At 45.0% G+C, this 20,081-nt stretch overlaps 1 pseudogene; it reads left to right on the top strand.

The window, feature by feature from the left end:
* Positions 1-933: 933 nt before the first annotated feature.
* LOC118858044 lies at positions 934-11,980 on the top strand (annotated as a pseudogene).
* The last annotated feature ends 8,101 nt before the right edge of the window (positions 11,981-20,081 follow it).

The raw sequence follows: 20,081 nt of genomic DNA on the forward strand, positions 1-20,081 counted from the left end.
ATGATAGTGAAAGCAATGGGGAATTGTAGATGAACTCATGAAGAATGAGAATGCAGAGAGAGAAGAGGGTGGAGAGCAGACGAAATTTAACCCCTCAGGTTCTCCATTTCCTCCTTTAGCAAAGGAAGGGTAGGACAAAATGCATTCTCTAAATAAATTCTAAGATTCCTTCCCTCATGGTCCCTCCCCTCATGGAGCTTACAGTCACTGTCCCTTTCCAATTCAATGACACTACAATAGAATCAGTCTTCCTCAAGTTCTGTCTCCTGGACTCTAGCCCATTGACCTTAGTGCCTGAAATATGGGAGAAGGACAGAGACTCCCCAGCCCCAGCTTGGATCCTGAGGGCCTCCCATCAATCCCTCAACCTATGAGTAAGTGGGTCTCTCCCCTAGCCAAGAATGACTTTTCCTTACAGAAAGAGTGACTACAGGGCCTCAAGGACTCTTTCTTCCAAAAGATTGTCTTTCCATCTTCCTTTCTCTAGGAAAGTCCTTCCTAACCTTTTCTCTGCACAGTCCTTCCCTGTAAGCTAGAGAGCAATAACATCCCTGCTTCACTCCATCCTTTTCCCCCCTCCCAAGCTAGGGGTGATGGCCTTGGATATGAGGAGAAGGGTCCCACGTCTAATTTGTACTTGGTTTTCATGTTAGCATTGGCTCTGTTTGTTTGGGACCAAGAGGCTCTGGGTACTTAATTGCAGATTAAGCAGCCAGGCTCTGGATAAGAAGCTCAGACCCCTTTGGCTCCTGACCTGCCACTTATGCCAACTGATTATTCTGTTTACTGAGGCTGGCAGTGGGAAGTGGGGAGGAGGGGAGATGCCCCAGTCTGGGTGTATATATAGGAGAGGCCCCAGTGGTTCTCTTCAGCTCAGCTCAGACCTCAGGAGGTGATATCTGTAGGAGGTGCTTGAAGAAGAAAGCAATCATGATGAAGTTGCTGCTTATTGCCCTTGTCTGCCTCCATTTTTCAGAGGCAGACAAGGTTATCAAGTAAGTCCTGAGTGTGGTAGGGGAGGTGGTTGGAGGAAACTGATGGCAGGGAACAGGGCACAGGAGAGAGAAGGGAGAAGGAAGCACAGCTTCCTGGGAAGGGCCCTGAACTGGGAGTCAGAATGGCTGGGCTGGAATCCTGGCTCTGCTGCTTATTACCTATAGGAGAATGTGCAAGTCAATTAAGCTCCATGGGCCTCCATTTCCTGATATTAATAATGGTTAGCATTTGTATAGTGTCCGATGGTTCACAAAATGCTTATAATATTTGTAAAATGTAAAAGAGCACATAGTACGCACCATATAAATGCTTATTCCTATCCTCCCCTCCTCCCACTTCCCTTTTAGGTAGGTTAACTCATTTGATCCTTATACCAACCCTGGGAAGTGGTTTTTAACATTATCCCCATTTTATAGATTAGGAAAACTGAGGCACAGAGACATTAAGTGATTTACCCAGGGTCCCATAGCTAGTAAGCATCACAGGTAACATTTGAATTCAGATATTCCTGACTACCTGTTCTTCCTCTCTATCCACTGAGTCATCTATCTGCTCCCTTAGCTATACAATGAATTACATGAGACTCAAGACATTTTGGGAAAGGTATAAAAGCCTTGACTTTGCAGTCAGAGCACCTGGATTCAGATTCTGGATCTCTCACTTACAAACCAGGTGACTTTGGGAAAGTCCCTTAAGCTCCCTGTATTTTAGTTTCCTGATGTGCAAAATCAGAGGGTTGAGCTAGAGGACCTCTGAATTCCCTAGGACCTTCAGGTCTATGAGATTATGGTCTTAGGAAAGGGGGAGGAGGACCAGGAAAATAAGTCATTGTGCAGTCATCAAGGAATTCTGTAGCACCAAGACTTCTGAAAGGCAAAGAAGGATCCCAAAGAAATTGGGCTATGGGGGAAATGACCATAGGTCGAGGATTGACTCAATGCCTCTAGGCTCATCCTTGCCACCCCTACCCTCCAACCCAGAATTTATAATGTCCATGACAATTCAATTAAAATCAACAAGCATTTATTAAGTACTTACTGTGTATAAGATAGGCACAGGAATTTTTTAAAAAGTGAAATTGTTCCTGAAGAAACGTACATTCTATGGGGAGGGAGGGATGTGATAGTAGAAGGAAACAAGCATTAATTAAGCACCTACTCTGTGCAAGGCACTGTTGTGATCTAGGAGTCTTGGAAACCAAGAATTTGACCACTTAAACCTTCTTGCAGTCCTAGTAGTTTATTAAAACACTGGTTGGGGTGGGAGAGATTCCTAGTGAGTCTGTGCATTTGGTAGGGACAAGACTGACTTTTTTTAATAGAGAAAAAGATTGTGGAAAGATTTGGATGGCATCAAGGAGTGGCAAGTAGCTCCAGAGGTAATGGAGAAGGGGTCTGAATGGAATTAAAGGGTGGGAAGTAGCCTGTGGTGGTCCAAAGGTAACAGACAATGAAGGGCTGGGCTGGGTCAGAGGTAACAGAGAATGGAGGGTTGGACTGGGTCAGGACCACAATGAAAGGACAGTTGAAAGAATTATTGAGTATGTAGGTGGGAATGTGTGGGAAAGTCCAGGAGCTGGGTTGTGTTTTAGGGGTCCACATCCCATACTCCACAGGAACGATGCTAAGTGCTTTACAAGAGTTACCTCTTGTGATCCTCACAGCAACTCTGGGAGGTAGATGTTATTGTTGGAGGGAATGAATAGTTGTGGGCCCCATATGTAGAGAGGGATCCACCTGTTTTTGAGGGCCTGTCATTGTGTGGGGCTCTAAGGGAGGCAGGATAGACATGTCTAGGCTCTTCTCTTCCCACCCTTCTGCAAGGGAGACTTTCATTCCTGCCAGGAGGGGAAGCAGGAGGTTGGGGCTGGAGGCCACTCTCTAGACGAGCATTACACCCATCTGCTCCTTTAAATATTTTGAGTCTAGAGTATATAACTGGGTTCCACCTAACTTCTGATCACTTTGTCATTTTGAAGAGAAACTTGACCCCTTTCTCATCAAATATCAATTCCACAATGAACACGCATAGAAAGCAGCAAAGAAAACTCATTTATCCAAATCATAGCAAAACAGAAATCAGAGAAGGTATGCACAGGAGACTATATACAGGCAAAATAGTGAAGAAGCTCTCCCAAAAGGAGCGAAATAACTCAGCTCAGCCAAGAGAATGTTCTAGGTAGAGCCTAAGAGAAAAATCCCCAATGTCTCTAGAGTAGCAAGTTGGAGATAGACATGATGGACACCTTTTGCTCCTCTCATGTCTTCCCAGAGTCTTTTCCTTCAGTAACCTAAAGTGGGGTTGGCCTCTTCCATCTTCTCTCATGAAGGTGGAAGTCAGAAGCACCTGAAGCAATTCAGTCCAAGAGTCCTTGGAACTGGCCCCAAAGAGTCCCAAAGGGGACCTGACCAAGAGGACTCTTGCTTGGAGAGTCCGAAAAGGGACTGGCAAAGATTGGAGATTTCTTACCACTTGCCAACTCCACCTTGCTCTCTCACTCAGGGCAGGGCATTCATCTCCACCAATAAGAAGGGAGTACTCTATCTATGGGCTTGGGGGAGGGATTAAATCATTATTTCCATTTTGCAGCTGAGTTAACTGAGGCAGACAGAGGTGAAGTGATTTGCCCAAGGTCAAACAGCCAGTGTTTGAGGCAGATTTGAACTCAGGTCTTCCTGGCTTCAGGTCTTGAGCTCTTTCCACTATGTCACCTAGCTCCCTGGGGGATAGGAGTGAGGCAGAGAGAAAATAGAACCCATGCAGAGGAAAAAGTAGAAAAAAGAAGTGAAAAGAAAATGTATAGAAAGTAAGAGGAAGCTAGGTGGCACTGCAGGGGATATAGAGTACCAGGCCTGAAGTCAGGAACATGCATCTTCATGAATTCAAATCTGGCCTCAGATACATACTAGCTGTGTTTCTCTGGGCAAGTCTTTTACTATGTTTGCCTCAGTTTCTTTATATGAAAAATGAGCTGGAAAAGGAAATGACAAAACATTCCAATATCTTTGCCAAGAAAACCCTAAATGGGGTCACAGAGTGTCAAATATGACTGAAAGAACTGAACAACAATATACAAAGTCGATATAAAGGAACTTCTGAGGAGGGAAAGAGGATACTACCAGCTGGAGGCCATCTTGGAAGGTCTTCTGTAAAAGATGGTAGCTGAAGTGAGAAGGGTAAGACCTCATTGCTGAAAAGCTGGGTCAGAAATAGACCAGGCTGTAGAGACACAGCCAAAGGTAGGAGGGAGTTATACCTCCTGTCTCTGAGCTCTTGTTGACCCTGGTCTGGGGAGCCTTTGCTGCTAGATTGTGGGCAGTGTTAGTTAGTAGTGAATTCTGGGACAGTTGCACTGATAGCACCTTCCACTGCCCCCTCCCAGAGTTCCTCTGAAGAGGTTCAAGTCCATGAGGCAGGTGATGAAGGAGAAAGGTGTGCTGCATGACTTCTTGAAGAACCACAAACTGGACCCTGCCACCAAGTACTTCAACAAGCTTGCTGTTGCCGATGAGCCCCTCACCAATTATATGGATGTGAGTGAGCATCTTTTCTCTCTCTTCAGGCTGAAGGGATCCACAGCTCAGAGTGTGCCAGTCAGCTATGATGAGCATCTCCTGGGGGAGGGTCCTGGATGACAGCAGAAAGGACACTCCCAGTTTGACAGAGAGGGATAAATAAAGTCCTTGTCTGGAGGGTCCTTCCATTTTAATGGGGGTTTCCATGCCAAGATTCAGAATGGGCCGTGCTATGTTGTTGCATAGGCAGGTGATGCAAAGATAGATGGGGATAACTAAGGAACAGTTTGGATGACAGTTTCAAGACCCAGAGATATTGGCCGGCTTGAGCACTGAGTCAAATCAAATATGATGAAACTGAGTAGGGAGAAATGTAAAGTCTTAGACTTGGGGTAAAATAATCCAACCTCTCATTAGAGTGACTCTTGAGTCTGTCAGTTTTCCCCTCACCAGAGTTCTTCAAGCCAAGACTAGATGACCATGTGTCAGGTACTTTCCAGAAAGCATCTTTTGGCTGTAGGTTGGACTGGATCGCCTCTGAAGGCCCCTCCATCCCTGAGTTTCTGTGACTCTGTGGCTGGGACTGAAGAAGAAGGCAGGTTTAAAGGACAGAATGCAGTTGTGCCTACAGCCCAGGCTTGCTAGATGCTGCTAGACCTTAGGTGGGCAGGGGGTGATCTGAGTGCACAGGACAATTAGCATTTCTTTTTTTCTTTTTTGGAGTGGTGAAGGGAGGGCAATTGGGGTTAAGTGACTTGCCCAAGGTCACACAGCTAGTAAGTGTGTCAAGTGTCTGAGGCTGGATTTGCACTCAGGTCCTCCTGACTCCAGGGCCTGTGTGCTCTACTCACTGCACCACCTAGCTTCCCCAGACGATTAGCATTTCTTAAGCAATGACTATGCGCCAAGCACAGGACAGGTCTCTGCACTATGTTGACTCAATCTTCCTCCTTAGGTATCCTACTATGGGGAGATCAGCATCGGGACCCCAGCCCAGAAATTCGAGGTCCTCTTTGACACTGGCTCCTCCAACCTGTGGGTGGACTCCGTCTATTGCCAGAGCGAGGCCTGCAGTGAGTAGCCCATGCTGGGGGAGGAAAGAGAGGGGAAAAGTGGTCAATTGCAGAAAACATGGCACCCACCTCATAGGAGGCAAGGAAGGCCTGCTGGGTGAACTGGAGGGTCAGAATGGACTAGCCATTTTTTCAGAGTCACATAGCATACCCAAAGAAGAGCAGAGAAGAATCACATTTATCTCATTCTATTGCACTTCAAACTACGTATTTTTATGATGCATCTTCTGTGTACCCATGGAGGGAGTGGGATGCAAGGGAAGTGTAAGATTTGATCCTGGCTCTGCCATCTTCCTAGGTAGAGAGAACATCCATAGACCTGCTCTGGCTCTGGTGAACATCCTTGGGTTTGGGTCACTGTAGACCTGGTTGTCAGGCAGAAAGAGGAAGGTGGAGAAAAACCAGAACAGAGGGAATGGAAGGCGTGGTCAGGCATGATGGCAGCTGAGAAGGGATAGAGGAGATCAACAGCAGGAAGCTGCTGCCCCTCATCAGGGGAGGTGGCTGTGGATCAAACCTCAGATTGGCCCAGTTCCCAAGGTTTCTTTATAGATCTTGGAAAGCCTGTATTCAAATCCTGCTTCTGCTCCTTTCTGACTATTTGACCACCAGCAGGTTGTTGTTACTGCCCCAAAGCAACTGTTTGAGACTCTCAATCAGGAGGTCAATTAGGATGCATTAAGTTCCTACTATGTGCTAGGCACTTTGCTAAGTGCTGCATTTATAAGACTGTAAGTTTCTGGTAATTTCCACACTGTGAGGGTGACACACCCACAGATTCACAGGTGTGGAAGCCAGTCCCCCAAAGACAAAATGTCATTAGGTGTCAGATTGTGAGGTACCAACAGTAGGTGGTGGAGGAGTTTGATGGAGGGATTGCTCCCCATGGACTAGGAGGCTCAGGGAAGACTTCATGTGGAATCAACACTTGAAGAATGGCCAGGGCTTGGATCCTGGGAGTTAGAGGTGGGGGATGCCTTAGAGGTTAAATGGCAAAGAGAAGAAAGGGCACTCCTCAAGGCTAAAACATGAGAATTCCACTTAAAAAAAACAGATATGAAAGGGAAAAATCTGTGGCAGTCTTCTTTAAATCCCAAACCCTGAGGGACCTGCCTCTCCCCTCCCCTCCCTGTCCAAGTCTGAGGGTTGGAAGTGGTAGGGCCATCAGAGACAGTGGTAATATGAATAATGAGCTACATGATATCAGGCTTAACTGCTAATGGACTTACAGCCACTACATAAGATAAGGAGAACAGATATTATTGTCAAAAATTTGCAGATTTAGAATCTGAGGCTTTAAGAGGTTATATGACTTTCCCAGCATCATGTGGCTAATAAATAGCAGAGGTGAGACTTGAACCCAGATCTTCTGACTCCAGCAATACCTTTTCCATTGCACTGCAGAGCAGAGAACTGGGAAATGGGTTGATGAGATCCAGAGTTATTGGCATCTACTGACATCCTCTTTCTGTCTGACCAGCCACCCATACCCAGTTTGACCCCAGTGACTCTTCCACCTACTCCAGCAGTGACCAGTCCTTCTCTATTGAGTATGGATCAGGGAGCCTTACTGGAATCTTTGGCTATGACACCGTGACAGTGAGTGGTTATGGGGGGATGTGGTACAGGGGAGTGCAAGAGTGGACACCTGGTGGCAGGGGCACTGCTCCAGCTTTGGGGCTTGGAAACCTGGGAGCAGGGACATGTGGGAGTCCAGCTGCCGGAGGCAGCAAGCTGAGCTCTAAGGTTCTCTTCAAGTTTGTTGAGAGACTGGCCATAGATGGGAGGAAGCTGTGCCTCCCTGGTTTTTCCTCCTCTTCCTTCTGCAGTGAACTTAGTCTGGCTTCAGGAGCCTTAAGGGGCATAAGGCATGTGGGGAGGAGGATCAAAACTATGTATCATGCTGCCCCCTTGCAGAGAAGGTCCCAGGTCCCCATAGGTATCCTTCCTTCTCTAACCCCTTGCCACCACAAGAACTACATCAGGACAGAGAATGGCTGGGTCCTGACCCTCTCCTCACTTGCCTCATTAAGGTAGGGAGACTAAGCTCATCTGAAGGCCCGGGGGAAAAGCTGTTGTCCCCATGGCCTTCTTCTGAGCCAGCTGTTCCTGATGGACTTCTCTCCCACCCCCACAGATCGAGGGCATCTCCATCACCAACCAGGAGTTTGGCCTGAGTGAGACTGAACCTGGCAGCAGCTTTTTGTATGCCAATTTTGATGGGATCCTGGGCCTGGCCTATCCTTCCATCAGTGCTGGTGGGGCCACCACTGTCATGGAGGGCCTCCTGGACGAGGACCTGATCAGTGACCCTGTCTTTGCCTTCTACCTTAGTGGGTAGGTGACTTGGCTCACTGCTTCCTCTACTTCATCAACCACCTCCTGATTCTATCTGGTCTCCTCCTCCTAGGGGGTGAAATTCTGTATGGCAGAGCTTCTTAACCTGGGCTTTATGAATATACATACATAAACACACACACAGAAATATATGTATACGCATATAACTGTTTTCCCATATAATTAGTTTCTTTCGTAATCTTACGAATTTTATTTTATACATTTAATGATATGATTCTGTGTTCACCAGACACACACACGGAAAAGTTTAAGAACCCCTCTGTACAGCTCCTTCCTTCCCTCTCCCCTCCCATTAGGGAAATAGAAGAATTTCTTTGTGTTTATTGCATACCTGCCATGAAGGTGGGATGGGGATGGGGATGGGTAAGGGAGGGGAAAGCATGTAGGGAAGCTAAGAGGTGGTCTCTGCCCTCAAGAGGCTTACTAGGAATTAGCTGACGGAGAGGGGGTAATTGCTGGATTAACTTGATAAACTTACAGCAGATGAGGGGGACCATGAGGAGACTTACCTGACTGGCAAGTCTGCTGCCTGTTGGGGAATAGTGGGACATGAGTTGGATAAGGAGGTTGGAGAAGCTCTAGGCCAGGCATGGGTTCGCAATCACAATTCTTCCCCTTTTCCCAGTCTATATTCACAGACTCTGAGGAACATAGAGCCAGGAGAAACCATAGAGAGCATTGTCCTTATCATCACTTTAGGATTGGAAAGGATCTTTGAGGCTGTTTAATCCAATCTCCTTCTACAGATAAAGAGAAAAGGGACCTGTGATTTCATTGGTATAGGGAGTTACCAGAAGAAACTCTCTACCAATGAAACTTATTTTTTTTGGTTCAGTCGTGTCTGACTGTTGGTGACTGCATTTGGGTGTTTCCTGGCAAAGATAGTGGAGTGGTTTGCCATTTCCTTCACCAACTCATTCTAAAGATGAAGAAACCGAGGCAAACAGGAAAAAGTGATTTGCCCAGGGGCACAATTAAGTGTCTGAGGCTGGTTTTGACTTCAGGAAGATGAGTCTTCCTGACTGCAAGACCAGCACTCCATTCCTCTATTGTCTCAATGCAGTTTTTAGCCTTGGGAATTGCAGTGAGAAGTTAAGTGACTTGCTTAACCTTCATACAACCATTCCAGTCAGAGGTGGGACTAGTATTCCAGATTCTTGGCCCTGGGAGACCACCTCTCTATCCACTCTGCCATGCTGCTCCTGCAAAGATTCAGAGACCTAGGAAATGTATCTTCAGCTCCAAAGCTCACTGAGCACTTGCTAGGAGGGACCTTGGCCTGCCTGTTTCCCCTTCACATGGGAAGCAGAGCAGTGAGGGAGGGGTTGCTGGTGAGTAATCAGGGTCTGTGGGTTGAGTAAGGACAGTTGTGGAAGGAAGTAGGGAAAGACAAGGACCCTTTCTCCCTTGCCTGTCCCTGCCTATTTCCCAAAGCTGATATTTTCTCTGTGTCCTCAGGGATGAGAATTCTGACGATGGCGGTACACTGACTTTGGGAGGAGTGGACAGCAGCCTGTACACTGGAGACATCCACTGGACTGCTGTCACTGAGGAAGAATACTGGCAGATTGCCATTAGTGGGTATGTGAGGTGTGGTGGGGAGAGAGGCAGAGGGACTCAGAATGGATATATTAATGAAGATTATTCCTTCAGTGTGGAAAAATGGGGGCTTAGAGAGGAGAGGTCCAAAGTCCAGGGAGCAAAGTCATGGTTCCCATGGGTTAATATCCTGAGTTTTATATAAAATGGATTTTACAAAGAAAGGATGAGATCTAGTCTAGGGGAGGGGATTGAAGTGTGAAATCTTCCATTGTCCCATATCCTGGCTCAAGGTAGAGGGGGGAACACTAGCAGATTCAGAAGCTTTGGCTTGGGGACCACCAAGATGACCCAGGCTGGGAATTCCTCAACCTGGGTTCTCTCTGAAATGAGAGGAGTGGTGTTTTGTCAGCAAAGGACAAATTGAGGCTGATGCGGGAGAGAGATCCTTGAATGCAGGCAAGGGGAGGGAAGGCTCATGACCAAGAGTTGTCTCTCATCAGTGGCTGTCATCCTTCAGGTTCTCCATTGATGGTGAGTCTACTGGCTGGTGTTCTGAAGGTTGCCAAGCTATTGTGGACACAGGCACTTCCCTCCTCACTGCTCCCGAGGATGTCTTCTCTGAGCTGATGGAGTATATCGGAGCTGAGGAGGATGAAGATGGAGATGTAAGGGATCCTCTCTAAGTCTCAGTTTCTTCATCTCCAAAATGGCGATAATTATACTTGGATTCAGTATTTCACTGGGTGACTGGGAGGAAAGCAGTCTGTAAACCTCAAAGTGCTAAGTATATATGAGCTGCTACCATCATTATTGGCTCCCCTAAAATCTCTGCAGCCCTGACGCCTGTCTCCATTTCTGAGGATTACATTCAGAGTTAGGAGACTCTTGTTTGGGGTATGGTTTGATCAATGCTCTGGGGCAGGACTGGGATGGAGAGGGTGGATCATGGGAGGTAGAAGCTGGGCCAGGAAGTCTCTATCCTGAACATATTCTAGAAGCCCCAGGGATTCATGATAGGGTGGAGCTCCTGAGTACCTGCCCCCACAGACATATCTTTCTTCCTGTGTCTCTCTCCTCCAGTATTTTGTCAGTTGCAGCAGTACCCAGAGCCTGCCTACCCTCACCTTCACCATCAATGGTGCAGATTTCTCCCTTTCTCCCTCTGCCTACCTCCTTCCGGTGAGTCCCCTTCATTTCCTTACCTAGGCATTCTTGCCTTCTCAGGGATGGTCCTTGTGAGCAGGGAGAGTAAAGGAGGGAAGAACTACTCTCCATCTTGGGAGGGAGGTAAAAAATTGAGCTGTAGGCTGGAGGAGGGACCAGATCACACCCTCAGAAATGCCTTGCTCCCTGCCCTCCAGACTCCTTGGGATGGGAAGGTTGAAAGAGCACAGGGTTAGGGAACTGGGGGAAACAGATGACATAGCTATGACATAGCTCTTCTGGGATGTAATGTGATAGAATCTTCGACTCTCAGTACTGGAAGGGGCATCAGTCATAATCTGGTCTATCTCCCACAAAAAGGAGTCATCTCTGCTACAGCCTCTCCATGAGGTAGCCATCAACATCAACTTGAATACTCTCAGAGATGGGGACTCAGTGTCTCATGGGGCAGCCTGTTTCAAGGTGCAAATCCTTGACTTGGGACCAAGACCGGAGAGTGATTGTTAGAGGCTGATACTTAGCCCTCTCTAGTTCCTGGGTTCCTCCTTCCTCAGATCAATTTCCCTGACTTGGCTTTCGTAACACAATTGGGAAATTCTCTTGGAGGACTGTAGGGGCATAGAGCAAAGGTTGACAGCTAGATAAGTAGGGGGATAGATAGATGATAAATAGAGCATCTGTCAGATTCTTACTACATGCCAGGCACTGTGCTAAGAAGTTCAATGTGGCCCATGTGATATGCAAATTGATTAGTCTACATCAAACATTAGATGATGTGCTCGGCGTGTTCCTAGGCACACTGTGTATGCTGTGTGTGCTGGGGACTATAGAGAGATAGAAAACATCATCTCAGCTCTTTGGCATTTTCCAATATAAGTGAAAAAGAGGTTAAACAAAGAGAAACAATGGTACCAAGCAGTGAGTGTTCATTCCCTGCCCCTAACTTCCCAACCTCTCAGTGGCAAAATTAATCCAGGGGAAGGGACAAGTCCTTATGAGTCGGGGTGGTCACTCAAAGTTTTCTAGACAAAATATAGAAGTGTTCCTGCCCAGAGAAAGAAGCTGAAACCTAAAGCAAATATCTGCTGCTCAATGAGTCCCACTCAGGGCCAGCTTCCTAGAGGAAGTGGGTCTTCATGGACTGATGAACTCATCTTCTCTTCTTCTCCCCCCCAGAGTGACAGCGACTACTGTGAGGTGGGCATCATGTCCACTTACTTGGATTCTGGGAGCGGCGAGCCCCTTTGGATCCTTGGGGATGTTTTCCTCAGGAACTACTACTCTGTCTTTGACCTGGGCAACAACAAGGTGGGCTTTGCCAGCCTTGCCTAAACTCATCTTCCAACCTATTTATGTCCCCGGCTCTTGGAATTGTTTTTAACTCTTCTTGTGTTCCTCCTTCCCTATCTGTGTCTCCTGATGGATTCTGGAACTTCATTGTGGGATCTGGGAATATATAAATAAAAATCATTCTAACCCTTCATTCATTTGTCCATTCTTTCAACATGTATCAAGCCTTTACTGCATGGTAACCCATGTACTAGGTGTTGGTGCTGATGCCTCAAGAGGTTAGCTGTGGTATGATCCCAGCTGTTACTGAGCTTATAATCTTGTAGAGATATAAACACCAACATTGGCAAGCACATGATAAATCCATTAGAGGAGCTTCAAAGAAAATATTATATGAAATCTGAGGTGGGATGGGAGGGAGGGTAATTCCTGATCACTGGAATATTCTGGCTTCCAAATGCTTTGTGGGGTTGGAGAAGCTGGGATGTTGGGGAAGGATAGGAAGCTTGAGGATTTGGATTTGTGTTGGGCCTATTCTGTTGGAGAGTTTGGTTTTAGTGCCAAGTGTCAAATCAGGATTCCTTTTTCCTAAAGAGCTCCATCTACCCATCATGCTCTACTCTTTCAGTAAGCCCAGTGTTTGTTCTGGAATGTCAATCAATCAATCAATGAAAAAGAATTTATTGAACACCTATTCTATGTACCAGGCACTGGATCTCCTCAAACTGTACTCCTATTGATCACTCCCAGGTCCCACACTGCCTGTGTGCCACACTGCCTCCTCTATTCTTTCTATGAGCACTGTGTACTCTGCTCCATTAGGCAAGCTTGATCCCCTAACTAACTCCTTATCGTCCCCCAATCTAGTGTCTACCTCCTCCCATCCATCTTTGAATGTGTCTACCCTTTTTAAATCATTCAAGTCCCTCCCATCCCAAATATATGGATCATGTTTCCCCTATTTGCTTGGACGATTCCAAAGGGCAGAGACTGTCCATACAATTAGGAGGTCTCTATGGACAGGTTCTGTGACCTTGTCTACTCTATTTGACCAGGAACTCCCAAGATCTCTATCTTTTTACTTCTCCCTAGCTCCTAGTGGGGGGTTCTGCCCCCAGTATCCTACAACTCTTAGTCTAAGCATCATAACAGGGATGACAATCAGGCATTGTTATAACAATATTAACTTCACAAGGCCCTCCAAGACTCTGGGCTCATACGAACCAAAATCTGTCTTAGAGACTTGACCTCCGGTATATCAGTTTTTCTTTTTTGGATGATTTTGCTCTGACCCCAGAGCAAAATGCTAGGGAGATTTCCTTCTATTTTAGATATTTCCAACACAACTTTATTTTAATCTGCCAAGGGTCCTTAACATTTTCTGTGCCATATACCCTTCAGGCAGTCTGGTGAACCTATGTACCTCTTTTTGGAATACCAGCTTTAAATGCATAAAATAAAATCCAGAGCATTACCAAAGAAGCCAATTACATTGAAATATAGTCACCCTATTTAAAAAAATTTCTCAAACCCCATGCTAAAAACTCACAATGAAAAAGGCATGAGTATCAGAGTAATAAACAAAGCATTGTCTGTGGACTTTGTGACTGGACTTCAGCGTTCTTAGATTTCAAACTCAAGGGCTAAGTAATTGTATCCCAAACAGCTAAATAGTGTGGTTCCAAAAATTAATTATGTATTTTTAACTGTTTGCTGTTGTTTTTGTTTTTGCTTTTTCAAAGAGGACCTATGCCAATTGGCTTGTTGGTGAATTGGATTTAAGTGAGGCAGAGTTGCCCAAAGTCTTCAGCCTCACTGTCTTCCTGAGTCAATAGCAGGACAAAAGTCAAGATGACTGGTGATGGGCCAACAGGCAACGGGTGACCTTGGCCAAGCACTAAGTGCTGCACAGTGCCTTCTTCAGCCTCTTTCATGGCCATAAGTACAAATTGTTGTCACCTATCCATTACATCAGGGGAATCTTCATATGCTTGGGTTAAAGATCCCCCTAACTCACCCACAGGTTTGAGACCAGCCTGTCAGTTACCCAGAACCTGGTTTAGTCCATCTGCCTAGATAGCTTACCAGGCTGTGGCTGCTGCTCACACTACAGCTTCTTGGAACCACAGGTAGGAATTTGATGAAAGGTGGACACCTAGGATGGATAGGGCTCAGCAAGCCCTTCAACCACAGGTGCTAGTGCTCTTGGAACACCCCATACGCCCCTTTTAAAAATCATGTTTAAACTCCTGCTTTCACTCTGAAAGCCATTCATTTCCTTGGGCATCCCAAAAAATGTTCTTTCTCAGGTGCAGAATAGAGGGGAGCTCTCTACACCACTGCTATCACAAGACAGTTCTCTATAAACCTAAATCTCTGTCTCTGGCCTTCAACTTCATTTTCCCATAGGCCCTCACTTTCATCCCGTTTGTCTGAGCAGTCAGACTGTTCTGCCAGTGCTGGATCCATGCCATCCTCTGGAAGTGCTAGCAGAGAGCAGGTTTGGCAACCCACTCTAAATTAGGGTTTCCAACACATTTTCTCACAGCCAAAGGAAGGGCTTCTCAGAGGTATAATCACTGTTGGATGAAAGGAGATAGCAGTAGAGATTGTTTTCTTATGGAAGACAATGGATTTGGTCTTTTTCATCTTCAATAGCTACTTTATTACCAGACAATATAATAGGGATGTTTCCTTATACTCATATCACGTGTAGATGCCAGTTAAATCCATTCTCTCAGCAGTGCATTATGCATTCAAATAGCCCCCTGAGCTTGAGCAGAATGAACATTGCTTAGAGTATCAAATTTCTAGTGGCAAGCTGCATCCCATCTCTTAAATTTAGTATGACTTCTGATCATACGGAACAGGAGAGTTTGGACCTTAACTCTTGAGGTGATAGTTTTTCCCAAATTCACCAATTGAATTATTTTTTTTAACCAATATGGTTTCTATTTTCAGTGTCTACATCAATAAGTAAAATAAGTTTGATAACAAACTTTTGGTTCTCCTTGGGTGGTTGTATCAGGAGGGCAGAGTTTATAATCTCAAAGAGGATCATAAACATGTCTGAAAGGTTCGGAATCGCCGGATATAAGAAACTCTCAAAGTAGAAGGCAGAAGAATCAAAACATTTATTTAGGCTCCACAGTAACCAACCCATGAACCAGAAGCCCCATTTTGATATGTTGATCAAAATCTTCCAGGCCCAATAAGTACGCCTTGAAAGAGTAACCAGGAGGCTACAGAGAAACATGATTGCGTAAAGCAAAATCATGTTTCCCCCTTTATGGTAATAAGATTACCCACTGGACTGAAGTCTTTGTTCAGCTTCCTCCCGTAGATCAGCTCTGCTACTGGCAGCTCCTGCCTCAGCTGTGTCTGTGTCTGTAACTGACGTAACTGTCGTAACTGCCTCTGTAACTGCCTCTGGCTCCAACTGTCGCTGTAACTGTCGCTGTAATGGCCTGAAGTCTTTGTTCAGCTTTCTCCCGTAGGTTAGCTCTGCTACTGGCAGCTCCTGCCTCAGCTGTGTCTGTGTCTGTAACTGAAGCTGCAACTGTAACTGACGATGTAACGGTCGCTGTAACTGACGATGTAACTGTCGCTGGCTCCAACCGGAAAAGGAAAAAAAAAATCTTCAAGCTGTCCTCTCCCCTCTTATAGGGTTTTTGACATCATCAAGCTCCGCCCGAATGACCAGGGCCGATTGGTTCCTGAGTTGGCCCCTCCCCCTAGCATAGACATTAACACCTCCCCTCAGCCAGCCCCATGACTCATCACACAGGAAGTTGTCTGCTTCCCGGCATGCTCCCCGGGCCTCCTGCCCCGGAAGAGCAAGCCACAGTGTCCAGAGGCTCAATGAGGTAAGCTGAGTCATTCAAAGAAAACAAAGGCCATTCTGGTTACAGTGGTGTAGTAGTAATTAGATTTGAGGATCTTTCCCACCCATTGATAGGCCATGTGACCTGTTTACATCACAGGAAGCCTAAGTTACATGTGGTGGGAGGAGCTTCCTGACAGGAAAAGGAAGTTATGTGATGAAAAATGCAGAGAGAAAGAGAGAGAGAGATGTTGTGGCTACTAATGACTGCTAATGGCTGCCCTCGTGATTGTTAGAACTGAACAGGCCGACTTGGCTGTACTATAAGTTTGTTTTGGGGAAGACCCCAGCAGGGGCTCAGAGAGGTTTTGGGATGGTGAGTCTCCAGGTTGTTATAGTGTCTGTGGAATGTTTTACTGCTGTGAAAGACTGGTTAAATGGCTTTTGGGATATGGTTCTCTGGTGTCTGAATAAATAGTTTACTTCTTCTGCCTTCTTTGTGAAGAGTCTCGTATACTTTGTGATACAGAACTACATAGACACTTTGACAATTATCATCTACATTGTTATTATTGTCTTACTGTTTCATTTGGCATCATGAACAGGATCACAAGGTATAAGATCTCTATTTAGAGGTAGAAGGGCTTTACAAGAAGAAATGGTTGTCCCAGGATGGAGGAAGTAACTTATTGCTCCCTAGCAATGGAATGTTCTAAGGGCACTGGTCTGTGTAAAGACTGGAAGCAGAAGGTACAGAGTGGAGAGCCTACAGATTTGGAGCGGTCTCAGAGAGGTTACTGTTGAACCAAGAATGGGGATCCCAAGAGTGATCTCTAGACAAGGCTGGATTTTACTCACAGCCTATTGTATTGTATGTGAACACAGAGAGACTATTAAGAGACAGAGCTCAGGCTCAGACAGTTGCTGAAATGTCTGAAAATACTCAGCCTATACCACAGCAAGATGGAGAAACTCAGGTGGTAGAACAGCATGAAGCTAATAACCTTGTTGTAAATTCAACTGGAAGGCAGAGGGAGCCAAGGAGGTCAAGGGTACACCTCAGTTCAGCTGAGGTAGAGCCTAGGAGGTAGTCTGGTTATCATGCTAACAGGGACTGAGAATCTAGACAAGAGGATGCAATGTCAGAACCTCCAGCAGGAGGTGATACTTTGTTGCATGGTGCTTCTCACAGAGACAGTGAGACAGTATCACAACAGACTTCTCAAAGAGAAAGTGTACTTCATAGAGTGGAGGAGGCAGGAAAGACAAGGTGATACTACTCAGTTTAGGCTTGTTTTAGTGGATTTTATACAGCAGGAAATCACGAGTAGGTTCACCCAGAGAATGGGAGAATCGTTAATACCTTGGGTGGTGAGAATCAGTGATGAAGACGCCTCAGGAGTGTCTGTAGATTGTGTGGATTGTATGAGATTCATAAGTATTAGTCAGAATTCTTTTGTACAGCAAACTTTTAGGGATTATCATTCTCAAGAACTAATCAAGCAACCAATTTGTTGGCTTTCACTGCAACAGGCTGTAAAGAGGAATATCCAGCTGATACCATGTGGCCTTCTGCAGATAGACCCTGGTATTGGTGGGTCACACCTTCAAAGAGACTAGGGAATAGGCCGAGCCCCAGCTCAGATTAAAGAAACACACAGAGGAATTACAGACCCCATATCAATTTGACTATATATTGGAAGAATGGATCGAATACTATAAATAGGGCATTGCTAGATACTGGGGCAGAGTCCAGCTTGATTTATGGAAACCCTGACAAATTTATGCATGGAACTCCTCTTACCATCACAGGACTAGGAGGGGCTGATATACCACCAAACAAGTGAAACTGATGATGAAAATCGGACAATTGCCTAAGAAAGAATATACCATGGCCATTGTATCCATTTCTGAATACATCATTGGAATAGATATATTGAAAGGCATGACATTGAATTTGCCTGAGGGGAGATATCAATCTGCAGTAAGGAAGATAGGAATTAATACGGTTTTGGTGGGAAAAGTAAAGATGGACCCAATCACTTTACCTGAACCTTCTAAAGTAATTTCTTTGAAGCAGTATCATGTGCCAGGTGGGCAAGATGAAATTGCCAATGCTATAAAGGAATAAGTTGAAGCAGTAGTGTTAGTACCTACAACCATTGAATGGAATAATCCTGTACGGCCAATATGAAAGTCAGATGGAATGTGGCAAATGACAGCGGACTATAGACAATTGAATAAAGTGACTCCACCCTTGTATGCTGGTGTTCCAGATACTGTTACCTTGATAGAAAGGATCCAGAAATATGATGGGACTTGGTATGCAGTTATTGATTTGGCCAATGCTTTCTTTACTATCCCAATAGACTCCAAACAATGGGATCAGTTTGCTTTCCTGTGGCAGGGCCAACAATATACTTTTACACAATTGTCACAAGGATATCTGCACAGCCCAACTATTTGTTATAGGATTGTGGCTGAACATTTGGATGAATTGAAGTTACCTGGTGTACAGCTTACCCACTACATACATGGTATTTTGACACAGGGGGAAAATGTAGAGGAAGTGGAGAAGAGTCTGATAGTTTTAACTGAGCATATGAAAAGCAGAGGATGGGAAATTAACCCTGCAAAGATTCAAGGACCAGCTCAGATTGTAAAGTTTTTGGGTATACAATGGAATAAAGGACTGCGAGAAATTCTCCCATAAGCTCCATGGAAGATTCAAGATTTTCCTGTCCCCACCAATAAGAAAGAGGCACAAAAGTTCATAGAACTGTTGGGATATTGGTGGTACCACATTCCACATCTTGGACAAATTTTGAAACCCTTATATAAAGTTACCAGAAAAAAATATGAATTTGATTCGGAACTTGAACAGAGTAAAGCTTTTGAAGAAGGTAAAGCTGCCAAACAATTGGCCCTTGATTTATGGCCTATGCAAAGTGGACCTGTGCGATTACAGGTGACTGTACAAGATGACTATGTGAATTGGAGTTTATGGCAGAAACAACAAAGCTGAAATGTACCCTTAGGAAACTACCTTCATCTGGATTACAATATATACTTTTTGAAAAGCAGTTGTTAGATGCATATTGGGTTTTGGTAGACTGAACAACTGACTCTGGGCCATGAAGTGATATTAAGGCCTGGAATCCCAATTATGACTTGGGTAATGAGTACCCCAGCATCTCATAGAATTGGACATGTGCAAGAGGCTAGCATAGTTAAATGGAAATGGTATATTCAGAATAGATCGAAGACAGGCAAAAGTGGAGTTTCTGTTCTACATGAATCTATTGCAAGCACTGATATTGATGGCAGGGCAACAGTTGGTACAATCCTTGGTAAAATGGAACGATGGATATGATGGACTAACTGAAGAACAGAAGAAACATATACAGTTTACTGTTGGGATAGGAAAATATTTGGGACATAAAAGACATTAGAAAGCAGCAGCCTATAACCCATGTATGAAGAGAAGTTTGGAAAGTACTGGGATATGTGAAAGTAGTCGATATGCTGAGCTTTGGCAGTACATCAAGCTATTAAAACAGAGAAAAGAGGACAGTGTCATATATTCACTGATTCGTGGGCAGTAGCTAATGGGTTAACTACATGGATGCGAATGTGGAAAAATCAAAATTGGGAAATTCATGGTAAACAAGTTTGAGGCAAAGAACTATGGGAAGATATATGGGACATGTCTTTGGTTACTAATTTGTCAGTTTTTCATGTACATGCTCACGTGCCCCTCACTATGCCAGAACATGAGTACAATGCACATGCTGATCGACTAGCAAAGATTACTACTGAACATATTGTCCCTACTCTGACACCAACTGATAATCTGGTACTAGCAAAATAGGTACACCAAGCGGCTGGCCATTCAGGGGTCCAGGCCACACACTGGTGGGCACAAGATCAAGGTATTAGTATCTATTATTCATTGTTAAAGCAAGTAACAGAGGAATGTCACATGAGTCAATTGGAAAAGGAATGAACTATTCCTTGGGTAGTAACTGGAGAAATAGCAAGGGGAAAAGTTTCAGCCCAGATTTGGCAGATAGATTATATTGGAGCACTACCCCAAGATAAAGGATGTAAATTTATATGTACTTGTGTTGACACCTATTCAAATGTAGTAGTGGCTGGTCCTTATAAGAATGCAACCCAGAAAGATGCCTGTAAAACTCTAGGTATTATAAGTTTATATTATGGAACCCCAATGCAGATTTGAAGTGACAATGGGCCACATTTCAAAGGTAATGAGATGAAGAGATATTGTGTATTGAACAATGTAGAGTGGATATATCA

Source organism: Trichosurus vulpecula, chromosome 7 (assembly GCF_011100635.1).
Source record: "Trichosurus vulpecula isolate mTriVul1 chromosome 7, mTriVul1.pri, whole genome shotgun sequence".
Classification (NCBI taxonomy): Eukaryota; Metazoa; Chordata; class Mammalia; order Diprotodontia; family Phalangeridae; genus Trichosurus; species Trichosurus vulpecula.